Below are 15,029 nucleotides of genomic sequence, written 5' to 3' on the forward strand. Positions count from 1 at the left end.
AGCAGAAAGGAGTGGTACGAAGACAGTTCCCAGTGAAGCTGGCCTTTGCATGTACAATACATAAGGTACAGGGTATGACAACTACATCAGCTGTTGTCTCTCTTAAGAGCATTTTTGAGCCCGGCATGGCCTACGTAGCTGTCAGTAGAGTGACGTCTCTCAGTGGACTGTATCTTCTTGATATGGAAGAGAAAAAAATATTCACCAACCCAGAAATCACTGCAGCGCTTGAGAACATGAGACAAGCCAACCTTGATGACATGATGCCTCTTCTACACGTGAGGCAAACACTGAGCAGGTCAGAGGTTTTCACCATTGTTCATCATAATACAGAGGGACTGCCAGCTCACATTAATGACATCAAAAGTCACCATGAATTGTGTCTAGCAGATGTTTTGTGCCTAACAGAAACACACCTGCGGGGCTCTTTTGTCGCAGAGAGTCTCCACTTGGAAAATTACAATTTGTTCAAACGCAACAGACACCTGTCCTACACAAACTTTCCCCAGATGGCAAACAGAAGTGGTGGTGGAGTTGCTGTTTATGTGAAAAGTGACATTCAAGTGCATGAAAAACAGTACATCCATAATGTAACTGACCTTGAATTTCTGGCTTTAAAGGTTGAAGCACCAGTCAGTGCTCTGATTGCAGTTGTATACAGACCTCCAGACTACACTCTGAGGCCATTCCTGAAAAACCTGGTAAGCCTATTAGACTCATTGGAGATCATGGACTGTCATCCCATCATAGTTTGTGGTGATTTTAATGAGAATGTTTTATCCAGTGCAAACAAACCAATCCTGGAGCTGTTTGAGTCTAGGGGATACGCACAGGTCATCACTGCCCCTACCACAGAGAAGAACACACTGCTTGACCTAATTTTCATTTCTCAGTCAGATCGATGTCTCCATTCTGGAGTCATGAAGACCTACCATAGTTACCATGACCCAGTATACTGTGTATTGTCCTGTGATGATTCATGATCTAGATCTTTGAATACAGTAAGTAATATCTATATTTTTGAATGACTTAAGAAAGTAGAGCGATGCTTGAACTCCAGAAAGAAGTCCAGACGCTTTTCTTTGCAAGCTCCTTTGACTACGATGACCTGGATGACTGAGAACCTTCACAGACATAAAGTAGAGCGATATTTAAAAGTTGACGCCCTGCATTGCAGTATAATGTTTGAATTGTTTACATAAAATACAATTACATGAATTAAGTAATGATATCAGTAAAAGATGACAATTTTATTTATTACAGAAAATCTAAAATTCACTAACAGTAACCTATAAATGTCAGAAAAATCAAATATAGCAGTTTAAAACGAACAGTGTAGGCATATCCTCTCTGCAGCCAGGCTTCAACATCCTGCCAGGCTGCCCCAGTCTCACTGTGGCTGGGAGGGAGGGAGGGTGGACCAGAGGATTGCCTACACAACACATAAATGTTCAACAGCTTCTTCATTGTTTCTGAGAGAACAACAATGACTAAAGGTTGCTTTTTAAAAAAACAAACAAACCTAATTACAGCAATAATGACAGTTAAGCCACTTTATGTGTGCCTCTATTTTGAAATACTATTTACAAAAATGTTATTATTTTGGTTTGTTATAAACTTTAAACTTTTTCAAAAGTATACGATTATATTTTTGGACCAATTTTACTATGAAACATAAATTTTTATGAGCTTTTATCATGTTTCTGGCCAGTGCAATCATCAGGGTGGGTCTGGGTTGATAACTGCACATTTCTGGCCAGAAATGTTTCAGCAGTGTTACATATGTAGTGCATATGTTACACTTGCTTTCTGTTACCAGCTGATACCCTACATTTGTATAGACATTGGATGGTGTGAGGTTGGGGAGTTGAGTGGGAGGGGGGGGGGGGGGGGGGGGGGGGAGGGTACGGTGGGAGTTGAGGGGGGGGGGGTTTCCTTTCCTGTTAGGTTTCCTTTTTTTTTCTTTTCTTTTTTTTTAAGCAAGACACAGTCCTCCTGTGTCTTCTCCAAGCTTCACATGTAAAATCCAACAATGTGAAGCACATAGCAGCCAGAAACTGTAATGCCACAGATCAGAGAAACTTCATCATCACCATCTTCATCGCCATACGATCAGAGCGTGAGACTTCACATCTGGAGCACAGGAGAGATTCTGTGATAAGTCCTCCTTCTAGCTTGTCCCACAAGCAGCCGGTGAGATTTACTCACAACAAAAAGGGTTAATGACATAATTTCCATGAAAACATGTATTCATTCTTTGTGAAGTGTTTAAATTGTGTTTTCACTTGACCTTAGGAGTGTTAGAGTGTATTGTAATGTCTGTACTCAGGTGTTTCCCTCTGTGATCCATCCCCTTCAGAGCTGAGACACTCAGGACTGAACAGACGGCACAGTTTCTGTGACTGAGCCTCCAAAACACCTTCTTTGAAACCACTCATGATAGAAGGGCTTCATATTTGCAGCAGCACTACTACAGGTATTCAGTTTATTACAGGATGTGTTTGTTTCTTAGGACGAGCTCTGAGTGCACACTACCTAACATATACACCTTTCTGTTCATTACAAACCCACTACTCTGGATCATATGGCCAGTTGGCAGGAATGTTGCTGCAGGAAAACATCCCTGGAGATCACCATCATTGTCAGACTGACTGTGCCTCCTCTGTGCAGTGTCAAGATCCTCCCTAAATGAGTGTGTAAGTTAACATTTTCATTATTTTATTCCCTTTGACAAGACAAGTATCACTGATATTTACATTTACAACTACATATTCCTGTTTTCTGCTCTTCTTTTAAAGTCCTCAGCTATCCTGCTTCTGTGCTGCTTGCCACACATCAAACACTGGCCGGATGACAGGGAGGATCCACTCTGAAGTCACTGGACATGATGAGGATCATATGGGACTTTATAGTTTCACAGAAACGATGTGCTCTGTGATTACAGGTTTTAAATGGACATAATGACTGCCTCTCTCTGATCAACAGGCTAAAGGATTGTTGTCATTGTTAGTGCTCTGTACAATGTATGCTTATTTAGTATTTCATCACAGAGCAAACCTTTTTTTCTTTAACATATTTTTATTTTTTTATTTGTGGGGATAGGTTAATTGATTAATCCAAATTGTCACTAGGTGTGAATGTGCGAGTGAATGTGAGTGTGAATGGTTGTCTGTCCCTGTGTGTTGGCCCTGTGACAGACTGGCGACCTGTCCAGGGTGTACCCCGCCTTTCGCCCTATGACAGCTGGGATAGGCTCCAGCGCCCCCCGCGACCCTGGAAAGGATAAGCGGAAGCGAATGGATGGATGGATGGATATTTTTATTTTGTTCTAATGTTGAATTAACTGTGGGGATTTTTTTTACGTGGGCACTCGGGATGTCATATGACCAGAAATGTGGTAACTGGAATTCAACAGTATGGAAGAAAAAATCTGCTAAGAACAAAACACACACAAAACCCCCCAAGAAAATTCAAATTCATTCCATGTAATCCAATCTAAAACATTTTAAACTGCTGAACAGCAACACAAACAGCGTTAAAAAACAGTGTTAACAGAATGATTATGATGATTTTGTACCAAAGTTTCAGGTCACATGGCACACCTAGTGTGTAGTGTGGGGTATCAGCTGGTAAGTATAGGTTTTTTTTTTCATATTTGTGTCCTTAGAGTTCAGATAGATAAAGCCTTGTGTATAATAATTAGTCATAACCACAACTCAAAGTCAGGGACTAACTAATTTTGGGACTTTGTGTCTGAGCCCAGGTTAAAACAATGTGTAAAAAAGCATTTAGTGGCATGGCTGAACAATGCTGTATTGATACTTATTTATCCATGTTCACAAAAAGGACTAATGTGTTTATTTGATTATTTGCATGTGTTAAACTGTGTCACCACCTTACGCTTTCATTTGACTTTACTCAAAAATCTCTATACAGTTCTCTTTTACCACTGTGTGGACTCTGTTTACATTAAAACATAAAGAAGAATGAGTAATAAAAAGATGTGTAGACAGATTAAGTAGACCGATAGAAACAGCTGTTCAGCCATGTTCTAAGAAACCAACACAATTTAAAGGTTCAGGATTGTGGTTTTAAAAGTTGAATTTTCATGTATTTCATATCTTGCTTATTATTTTTTATTTAGTTATTTAATTTAGTTATTTTTATTTATTCTACTAGTCCTTTTCAGAAAGAAGCTGTAAAATATGACTTAAGATTTTTATGTTATTTTCTATGACATACAAAACAAATTGATGTATGTAATACTATTAAACATGATATACACATGTGTATATGTCTGAAAAACATTATGCTGTATATTAAAGTTTGTATTTTCTCCAGAATTTTTGTTCATCTTTTAAGTTCATTTCAATTAGAAGAATTTGAACTTTTAATATTCATTCAGAGGTTTTCTGACTCTAAATTTTCTTTTGTCATTACTCATCTTTTTATTATTTACATTTTAAACATGTTTAGCTTTTTTCCAACTTCTTCTGTGTGAACATCAGCTTTCAAAAGTTCTGCACTTTTGTTTTCAGGTGAAAATTTCTGTATTTTCCAGCTCATTCAGAATTTTTAACTTAACATTCAGCAATTAATTCATTTCAGTGCATACATTCAGATTCAAGCATTCACACTGCAGTTTCTTCAGAAAATGCACTTTCTAGTCTTTATTATTATTTTCTATTCCGTACGTTTTTCGCCGACTATCTCCTTCAAAACCGTTCAACTTAGAAAAACCATTCAAACACCATTAGATTCCTCTTCTTTTGGAATGGTGTGCTTCTACTTTTCTCATTTTTAACATTTATATTTTTAATTTTATTCAACTTTATTCAACAAAAATTTCCCATGTATTTCAATGGGGAGACCCTTCAAATTCTCATTCAACTTACTCATTTTTAAACTCTTACTACTTCAACATACGTTCACATAGAGCCACCATTCAAACTTTAAAACGAAGACAAGACATTCAACTATTCAACTTGTATTTATCTTTTCAATATCTATTATACTTTTTCTTCAGTTCCAGTTTAAGTTTCATGATGTTTTTTCACCCGTTTCAGAGTTTATAATGGGTGTGTATGGGACGGAATGTTGGGGCTAGAGTGAGGCAGCTCAACTGCTAGAGTGAGAGGAGCAAAAAAATTTATCTTAAAATCTTTTTTAAAACTGCTGCTGTGTCCACAGCGTTTGCTCTACAGGTATGATTTTACCCTCAAAACGTAGCCATGGCTGTCCTCTTTCATCCAATGTGTTTACTATTGTACTAGGTGTTATGGTTCTTTCATAAATGTCACCAATGCACAGCCTCCTCCCTCCAACTCTTCCATAGACTCTAATGTTAAAATGGCTCAGAAGGTTCGTTTGAAAATCAGAAGAGCATGGTGTCTTTCCACTGTCACCACGTCCATATAATAAGCTCCACAGGCATGAAAACTGAGAATTAGGTAGACTAGACATTGCTGTCGCTCACAGTGAAAGAATTTTGTCAATACGACTTTTACTTTTCATTTGGGAGCGATTTGTTTCGGCCTGACTTTTCTGTTCATTTTAAGCAGCAAAAGTGAGGTGCATGTCTGTGTGCGTGTGTATGGAGCCATTGGGTGCGGTCACTATAGCAACCAGGCTCACACCTGCCTGCTTAACGAGCTCTCTCTGCCACTCTGCCAAAATTCATCTTAAACACTTCTCTTTCAACTGCTGCTGTGTCCACAGTGTTAAAGCCATCATTTTACCCTCAAAACGTCGCCATCGTTGTTCTCTTTCCAACATTTTGTCTTTCAAAGCTCAGAGATGTAAACTTTTTAAACTGTGTGGGTCCAAGTGGAGGGATCACATTTTAGTCATTCAGTGATTCAAAGAATATGACCTTTTAAAGATGTTTTCTGACTCTAAATGTTCTTTTCTCATTTCTTAGGTTTTTCTAATTTACAATTAAAACATTTTCAGCTTTTTTCCAACTTCTTCTTCTGTGTAACCTTCAGCTTTTAGCAGTTCAGCACTTTTGTTTTCAGGTTAAATTCGGGTTTTTTTTTTTTTTTATCTCATTCAAGATTTTTAACTTAAATTCAGTAATTAATTCATTTCAGTGCATACATTCAGATTCAAGCATTCACACTGCAGTTTCTTCAGAAAATGCACTTTCTAGTTATTATTTTCTATTCCGTACGTTTTTCGCCGACTATCTCCTTCAAAACCGTTCAACTTAGAAAAACCATTCAAACACCATTAGATTCCTCTTCTTTTGGAATGGTGTGCTTCTACTTTTCTCATTTTTAACATTTATATTTTTAATTTTATTCAACTTTATTCAACAAAAATTTCCCATGTATTTCAATGGGGAGACCCTTCAAATTCTCATTCAACTTACTCATTTTTAAACTCTTACTACTTCAACATACGTTCACATAGAGCCACCATTCAAACTTTAAAACGAAGACAAGACATTCAACTATTCAACTTGTATTTATCTTTTCAATATCTATTATACTTTTTCTTCAGTTCCAGTTTAAGTTTCATGATGTTTTTTCACCCGTTTCAGAGTTTATAATGGGTGTGTATGGGACGGAATGTTGGGGCTAGAGTGAGGCAGCTCAACTGCTAGAGTGAGAGGAGCAAAAAAATTAATCTTAAAATCTTTTTTAAAACTGCTGCTGTGTCCACAGCGTTTGCTCTACAGGTATGATTTTACCCTCAAAACGTAGCCATGGCTGTCCTCTTTCATCCAATGTGTTTACTATTGTACTAGGTGTTATGGTTCTTTCATAAATGTCACCAATGCACAGCCTCCTCCCTCCAACTCTTCCATAGACTCTAATGTTAAAATGGCTCAGAAGGTTCGTTTGAAAATCAGAAGAGCATGGTGTCTTTCCACTGTCACCACGTCCATATAATAAGCTCCACAGGCATGAAAACTGAGAATTCAGTAGACTAGACATTGCTGTCACTCACGGTGAAAGAATTTTGTCAATACGACTTTTACTTTTCATTTGGGAACGATTTGTTTTGGCCTGACTTTTCTGTTCATTTTAAGCAGCAAAAGTGAGGCGCATGTCTGTGTACGTGTGTATGGAGCCATTGGGTGCGGTCACTATAGCAACCAGGCTCACACCTGCCTGCTTAACGAGCTCTCTCTGCCACTCTGCCAAAATTCATCTTAAACACTTCTCTTTCAACTGCTGCTGTGTCCACAGTGTTACAGCCATCATTTTACCCTCAAATTGTCGCCATTATTGTTCTCTTTCCAACACCGTATCTTTCAAAGCTCAGGCATTTAAACTTTTTAAACTGTGTGGATCAAAGTGGAGGGATCACATTTGAGTCATTCAGTGATTCAAAGAATATGACCTTTTAATATTCATTCAGATGTTTTCTGACTCTAAATGTTCTTTTCTCATTTCTTAGGGTTTTCTAATTTACATTTAAAACATTTTCAGTTTTTTTCCAACTCCTTCTTCTGTGTAACGTTCAGCTTTTAGCAGTTCAGCACCTTTGTTTTCAGGTTAAATTCGTTTTTTTTTTTCGTTTTTTTTTAATTTCATTCAATATTTTTAACTCAAAATTCAGCAATTAATTCATTTCAGTGCATACATTCAGATTCAAGCATTCACACTGCAGTTTCTTCAGAAAATGCACTTTCTAGTTATTATTTTCTATTCCGTACGTTTTTCGCTGACTATCTCCTTCAAAACCGTTCAACTTAGAAAAACCATTCAAACACCATTAGATTCCTCTTCTTTTGGAATGGTGTGCTTCTACTTTTCTCATTTTTAACATTTATATTTTTAATTTTATTCAACTTTATTCAACAAAAATTTCCCATGTATTTCAATGGGGAGACCCTTCAAATTCTCATTCAACTTACTCATTTTTAAACTCTTACTACTTCAACATACGTTCACATAGAGCCACCATTCAAACTTTAAAACGAAGACAAGACATTCAACTATTCAACTTGTATTTATCTTTTCAATATCTATTATACTTTTTCTTCAGTTCCAGTTTAAGTTTCATGATGTTTTTTCACCCGTTTCAGAGTTTATAATGGGTGTGTATGGGACGGAATGTTGGGGCTAGAGTGAGGCAGCTCAACTGCTAGAGTGAGAGGAGCAAAAAAATTTATCTTAAAATCTTTTTTAAAACTGCTGCTGTGTCTGCAGCGTTTGCTCTACAGGTATGATTTTACCCTCAAAATGTAGCCATCGCTGTCCTCTTTCATCCAATGTGTTTACTATTGTACTAGGTGTTATGGTTCTTTCGTAAATGTCACCAATGCACAGCCTCCTCCCTCCAACTCTTCCATAGACTCTAATGTTAAAACGGCTCAGAAGGTTGGTTTGAAAATCAGAAGAGCATGGTGTTTTTACACTGTCACCACGTCCATATAATAAACTCCACAGGCATGAAAACTGAGAATTAGGTAGACTGGACATTGCTGCCGCTCACGGTGAAAGAATTTCGTCAATACGACCTATACTTTTCATTTGGGAGCGATTTGTTTCGGCCTGACTTTTCTGTTCATTTTAAGCAGAAAAAGTGAGGCGCATGTCTGTGTACGTGTGTATGGAGCCATTGGGTGCGGTCACTATAGCAACCAGGCTCACACCTGCCTGCTTAACGAGCTCTGCCTGCCACTGTACCAAGATTCATCTTAAGCACTTCTCTTTCAACTGCTGCTGTGTCCACAGTGTTACAGCCATCATTTTACCCTCAAAACGTCGCCATCGTTGTTCTTTTTCCAACACCGTGTCTTTCAAAGCTCAGGCATTTAAACTTTTTAAACTGTGTGGATCAAAGTGGAGGGATCACATTTTAGTCATTCAGTGATTCAAAGAATATGACCTTTTAATATTCATTCAGATGTTTTCTGACTCTAAATGTTCTTTTCTCATTTCTTAGGGTTTTCTAATTTACAATTAAAACATTTTCAGTTTTTTTCCAACTTCTTCTTCTGTGTAACGTTCAGCTTTTAGCAGTTCAGCACCTTTGTTTTCAGGTTAAATTCGTTTTGTTTTTTTTTTGTTGTTTTTTTTATCTCATTCAATATTTTTAACTCAAAATTCAGCAATTAATTCATTTCAGTGCATACATTCAGATTCAAGCATTCACACTGCAGTTTCTTCAGAAAATGCACTTTCTAGTTGTTTACTAAATATTTGAGGTGTGGAGCAAAATATGGGTGTGTGTGGTTGGAGGATGTGTTAGTGCGTGTGTGCGCGCGCGGGGGGCAAACGTTTTTCGTGTAAAACAAAGGGGGGCCCAGCAAAAAAAAGTTTGGGAACCACTGTATTAGCAGCCACTTAATACGATTAAGTCCACAATTCACACCAATTAAATGGTAATTGTTGGGTCTGTCTAGCACAGGCCCACCGCTGGAACGAGACAATTTAAAAACACAGCAAAAGCATTGAACACCAAGTAGGCAAAGTTATTCATGTTACTCATGCATGAGGGAGACCTGCCTGGAGCCAAGTGTCATTCCACCACCTGATCTCCATCAGACTCTCAGCCAGGTTCCCCATAGCACTCCTTTTATTGTGGTTAAATGAATATGCATAGGGTCATTAACGCCACTGCTCTACTCCCTCTACACTTCAGACTGTGTGGCCACCCATGGCTCCAACACCATTGTGAAGTTTGCTGACGACACAGTGGTGTTGGGTGCCATCTCCAACAACGATGAGGCGGCCTACATGGATGAAGTGAAGAATCTGGCATCATGGTGCCAGGACAACCACCTCCAGCTGAACGTCAGCAAGACCAAGGAGCTGGTGGTGGACTTCAGAAGGGGTCAGCACAGAGACTACAAGCCCATTATCATCAATGGAGCTCCAGTGGAGAGGGTGCAGTCCTTCAAGTATCTTGGTGTCCACATCTCCTCAGACCTGACATGGGCTGCCCACATTCAGGTCCAGACCAAAAAGGCTAGGCAGCGCCTGTATCACCTACGACAACTGAGGAAGTTCAGGGTCTCTCCAAAGATCCTCAGGATTTTCTATACAGGCGCTGTGGAGAGCATCCTCACACAGAACATGACATCGTGGTTTGGGAACAGCTGTGTGAAGGACCAAAAAGCTCTCCAGAGAGTGATCCGTACAGCAGAACGCTGCTGCAGGATTGCTCTCCCCCCGCTTCAGGACACCTACACCAGGAGATGCCGGACTAGAGCAGCGCAGATACTGAAGGACCCGTCCCATCCTGGCAACAAACTGTTCCAACTTCTGCAATCTGGTAGAAGGTTCCGCATCTTCCGGGCAAGGACAGAGAGACTCAAGAGGAGCTTCTATCCCCAAGCCATCCGGGCCCTAAACACACACACCCGCCCTCTCACATCATCTATAATTGACTGAGACAGGACTCTTCCAGACACTAAACCAAGGCACAATGTACATTTCAAATTCCTTTAATTTTAAATATGTTTATACTGTCTATCCTGTAAAATAGTCAGATGTCTATTCATACTAATGTACAGAATTCACCTGCTTGCTGCTACTACTGCACATTCACCCAATGTATATACTATATATATATATACAATGTTCTTCCTCTACACCCCCCCCCAATTTTTTGCACATGTCGAGGAGCGTGTCAGGCTACATTTCACTGTGTGTTATACTTGTATAACTATGCATGTGACAAATAATAAAGAACCTTGACCTTGAACATATGACGTCTACATACAAACGAAGAGTACCTTGCCTTTGTGTGTGTGTGTGTGTGGGGGGGGGTCAGAGTGTGGCCCCATAAACGACTTCCCTTAACCTGCTGGTCTGGAAAATCCAACAGTTCATCTATATGTAAAAGGCACTTAGACTCAACTACGTTAATCCTGCCATAAAACAATAAAACAAGGTACGACCTCTTCCCGTGCTCCCAGGATGTAGGGGTGCATTCCAGAGTGGAATACACACAAAGTTTGCAGACTATTAAGGATCAAACCTCTACCAATCTAAAACTAATTATAAAACTCTAAGCATATATAAGTAGATATTTCTAAGCATAAATGACAATCAACAATACAAAACCTAACAGTAATTATTATACCAACTTATCACCTTCATCTTCCTCATGACTTATCTATGCATCATCACTTCAGTCGTTCTCGGGTTTCTCCAGATTTCTCTGTTTTCCGTGCATCAACAGGTTTCTGTTGCCAACACTTTTTTGAACAGTGAAGGTCATGTTGCTATGGGAACAGCAGTTTTACCCAGTCTTATTCTCTCTCCCACACACACACACACACACACACACATATACACACACACACACACACACACACACACAGGCACACAGGCACACACACACACACACACACACACACAGGCACACACACACACACACAGGCACACGCACACATCACATACACACACACAGGCACACAGGCACACGCACACATACACACACACACACACACAGGCACACGCACACACACACAGACACAGGCACACACACACACACACACACACACACACACACACACACTCATTTTCATATCTTCGTGAGGACATCTCATTGACATAATGCTTTCCCTAGTCGCTTACCCTAACCATCAAAATTGAATACCTAAGCCTAACCCTCAGCCTAAACCTAAACATAACCAAATTGTAACCCTGATACTAAAACCTCGCCTCTGTCAGTGCGCCCCAGGGTGGCTGTGGCTACAATGTAGCTTGCCATCACCAGTGTGTGAATGTGTGTGTGAATGGGTGGATGACTGGATATGTAAAGCGCTTTGGGGTCCTTAGGGACTAGTAAAAGCGCTATATAAATACAGGCCATATAAATACAGGCCATTTGGAAACACACGTTTGCTTTCAGAGATCTTTGGCCTCCACTGCAAACTAAATAGGATAAAAGCTTTTCCTGAAGGCCGCGGGATTCTGGCGCCCTCCAGTGGCCACCACATTATCACAGAAGCAGAAAAAATAATACACTCATGCACAAAAGAATGTGTCACAAAAAATGCCTTTTACACAGATTGCAAAACAGAGACCACCTAATATCCACAAACTTGTAGTCTTGCTGTCGCTCTGTGGTCATATAGACTGTACAGGGAGCCATCTCATGATGAAATTTCAACATGATTACAGATTACAGAACAAAACTTCACACGGAGGAGTTTCAGTGATTCAAACGTCTTCATCCAGCAGGACTGTTCTGTGTTTGACATCCTAATCAGTTAATCAGTTCCACTGGGAAAACAGATCTCTTAATTGATTCTTTCTGCTTGTGGTTAGGGTTAAAGGTCAGACACTCTGTAGAGGAACTGGCTGGTGGCTGGAGTTATTACAGTGAAATCTGGGTAGTGATGATGATGATGATGATGATGATGATGGCAGGCTGCTGCTTATGTATAAAACACAGACATTTATTTCCAGTCTTATTAAAAGCGGCACGAAGCCCATTCTGTCATTTCTGTGGTATGAAAAGTTCCCCCGGACATACAGAAACACCAGCAGTGTCACTCTGGGAGAATAAAACTTGTCGGTGAAACCAAATATACTCATAAAATAAACACTGTGTCACTGCACTCCTTCTACGTTACACAAATGACTTTAATTAAGGATGCTTTGAGCTGGAAGACTCTGAAACATTCCCATGATGCTTGAAGTTGTTTTTTTTCTTCCTCTATGGAGAGATGTTTTGGAGTACACGTGTCTCCTTGGTTACAGGGGTGAAGAAGTGAACTGATTCTCAGTTGAAAAAAAAAAGTGGTCTGAACGCCGTGAGAAGGACACAGTTTCCGTGACTTCCAAAGACACACTGAAGCCCGCGCAGTGGATGTGTGTTAATGAATATCAAATTATCTACAGATCGCCTCGCGCGCGTCGCCGTGTTCATGCTTTTATGTCCAATTCAGTCTAATCTGAACGATAAAAACACAAATGTGTGAAACCAGAGAGCCTTGGCAATCATGGCCCACATCACGCGTTCTCTACGTCAGCAACTGCACGCACACACACAGACACGCACACATTCGCTCCGTGTGCAATGCTGCTGCTGCACGATAAAACGTGGTCGGTACCGGGATGATGGACCATCGATCCGAGGGGAACTGGGAAGAACCGGGAAGAACCGGGAAACCATGGCAACGGGATTTTGGGGTTGAGTGAAGCAGGCGGTCGATAAGGGTGGGTTCAGGCAGCGCGAGGACCAGACATCCGCGGATCGATTGTCACAGGTACTGATAGGTGAACCGGGCGCTCGCGCGTGTGTGTGGCAGCACAGAAGCTGTCATCAGTCTCGATATTTCGGTAAGAACCCGAAGAGCAGCTCGTTCTCCTCACAGCTGCAGGCAGATGTTCGAATAATCTATCAGTTTCTGTCTGTGTGGCTCAACTTTTACGTTCTTTTACGTAATAAAAGCTGTAATGTAAGCTGTACTCTAACAGCTGGACACAGAGTGGGCGGGCTGATTAATCAGTGAAACCCTGTCCAGTGTTCATACTTTATGCTGCAGGTCATTCGACAGTCTTTTCTTTGATTTGTGCTCAGGTCTCATTTTTTCAATTCATGAATTAAAGTTTTCTCGTGTCACAAATCAAACTTTTCCAAAATAGTTCTGACCAATCTGTCATTTGTTAGTGTTGACTTTTTTTTTTCTAAAAGCTTTGATTTTACATCATTGTTAGTTTTTTTATGTTTACATTTTATAATGATACATTATAGCAACATTTTCTTTATATTTTTCACGTTTTTTAAAAAATATATTTACATTTTATATTTTTTTCATCACAGAACTAATTTTACTTAATTTCTTATTTTGACCTTTCTTTGTAATGTATTATTTTATTTATATTTTAATTAATTAGACTGTTTTGCTTACCTTTTCACTTATTAGGTTAAACGTTTTAAGTTTTAATTTTCCAATTTTGACATTTTTGCGTCATAATTTGACTCTTTAGAATAGAATAGCCTTTATTGTCATTGTACAGAGTACAACGAAATTGGAGTGCCACTCCCTTGGTGCAAGATTCAATAATAAAAATAAATGTAAAATATAAAAAGTAAAATAAAACAATCACAAGTACTCAAACAATAGTAAGTACGATATATACAGGATAGCAGCATTAATATAATGACAGTATGAATAGCAGCATAATTAGTGGCATAATTTAGACTTTTTATGTCAAAATATCTCAAAATTCTAAGTTTCTTAGTGGTTAGTTCTTAAATGTATACTTTTCTTTCAGTTTCAGTTTTCATTTAAAAATGTCGCTGTATGTTTAAAGCTTTAATTTTTCTGATCACTTTTACGTTTTATCTCATGATTTTGATTTGGTGACTCAAACATTTTTGTTTGTTACGCTGGTGTTGGTCTGAGTGACATAAATTTAATCATCAAAGGCCTCCACACCAATTTGTTTGTGAGTGTAAGGACATTCAGTAACTGCATAAGTCCCTTAAAACAAATGTAAAAACTGAACTGTGAACAAATCATCCTCTGTGGCACACAGAGGTAGAGCATATTTGTGCTGCTTAAAGCACAAATCTGCTCTTCTTCTGTATTTGTATAAGCTCTCAGGCGAGTCACTGTAATGCAGCAGCCCCTCGCTGTAGTCCTTACCAAATAAAAACTCCTGAATGGAGGGCATGGAAAGAGGAAGAGGAGGCTGAAGTAGGCGAACACAGAGACTCCACGCCCCAGACGTTTCTTTCTTCCTGCTCATCCATGCGTGCTTAAATTCCTCTGCACGGGTCGGAGCAGCGGCGTGAAAGATTGCTGCCTCACAGAAACAAACACACACATGCGCCCCACTAACATCAGACCCAGCAGCTCGCCACAGGACACGCATGTGATGCTCCAGCATGGATCCGGCTTATCCGTGAAGAATAAATCAAACACACGTGTTCTGCTGTCTTTAATGTTCAGGTCTGAGCCTCGTTACATCTTCATCTGCATAGAATCAATTATGTAGAGCTCACACGCACTCTGACCCAGTTTTCACTCCGGTTTACTCTGTGTGTTTCTTCTTCTACTCTTACTATCTCGTTGCAGTCTCTTTGTTTTTCTCTAATGAGCTCAT

This window comes from Diplotaxodon limnothrissa, linkage group LG3, assembly GCF_057381915.1.
Source record: "Diplotaxodon limnothrissa isolate DT_005_m linkage group LG3, D_limnothrissa_male_GT1.1, whole genome shotgun sequence".
Taxonomy (NCBI): domain Eukaryota; kingdom Metazoa; phylum Chordata; class Actinopteri; order Cichliformes; family Cichlidae; genus Diplotaxodon; species Diplotaxodon limnothrissa.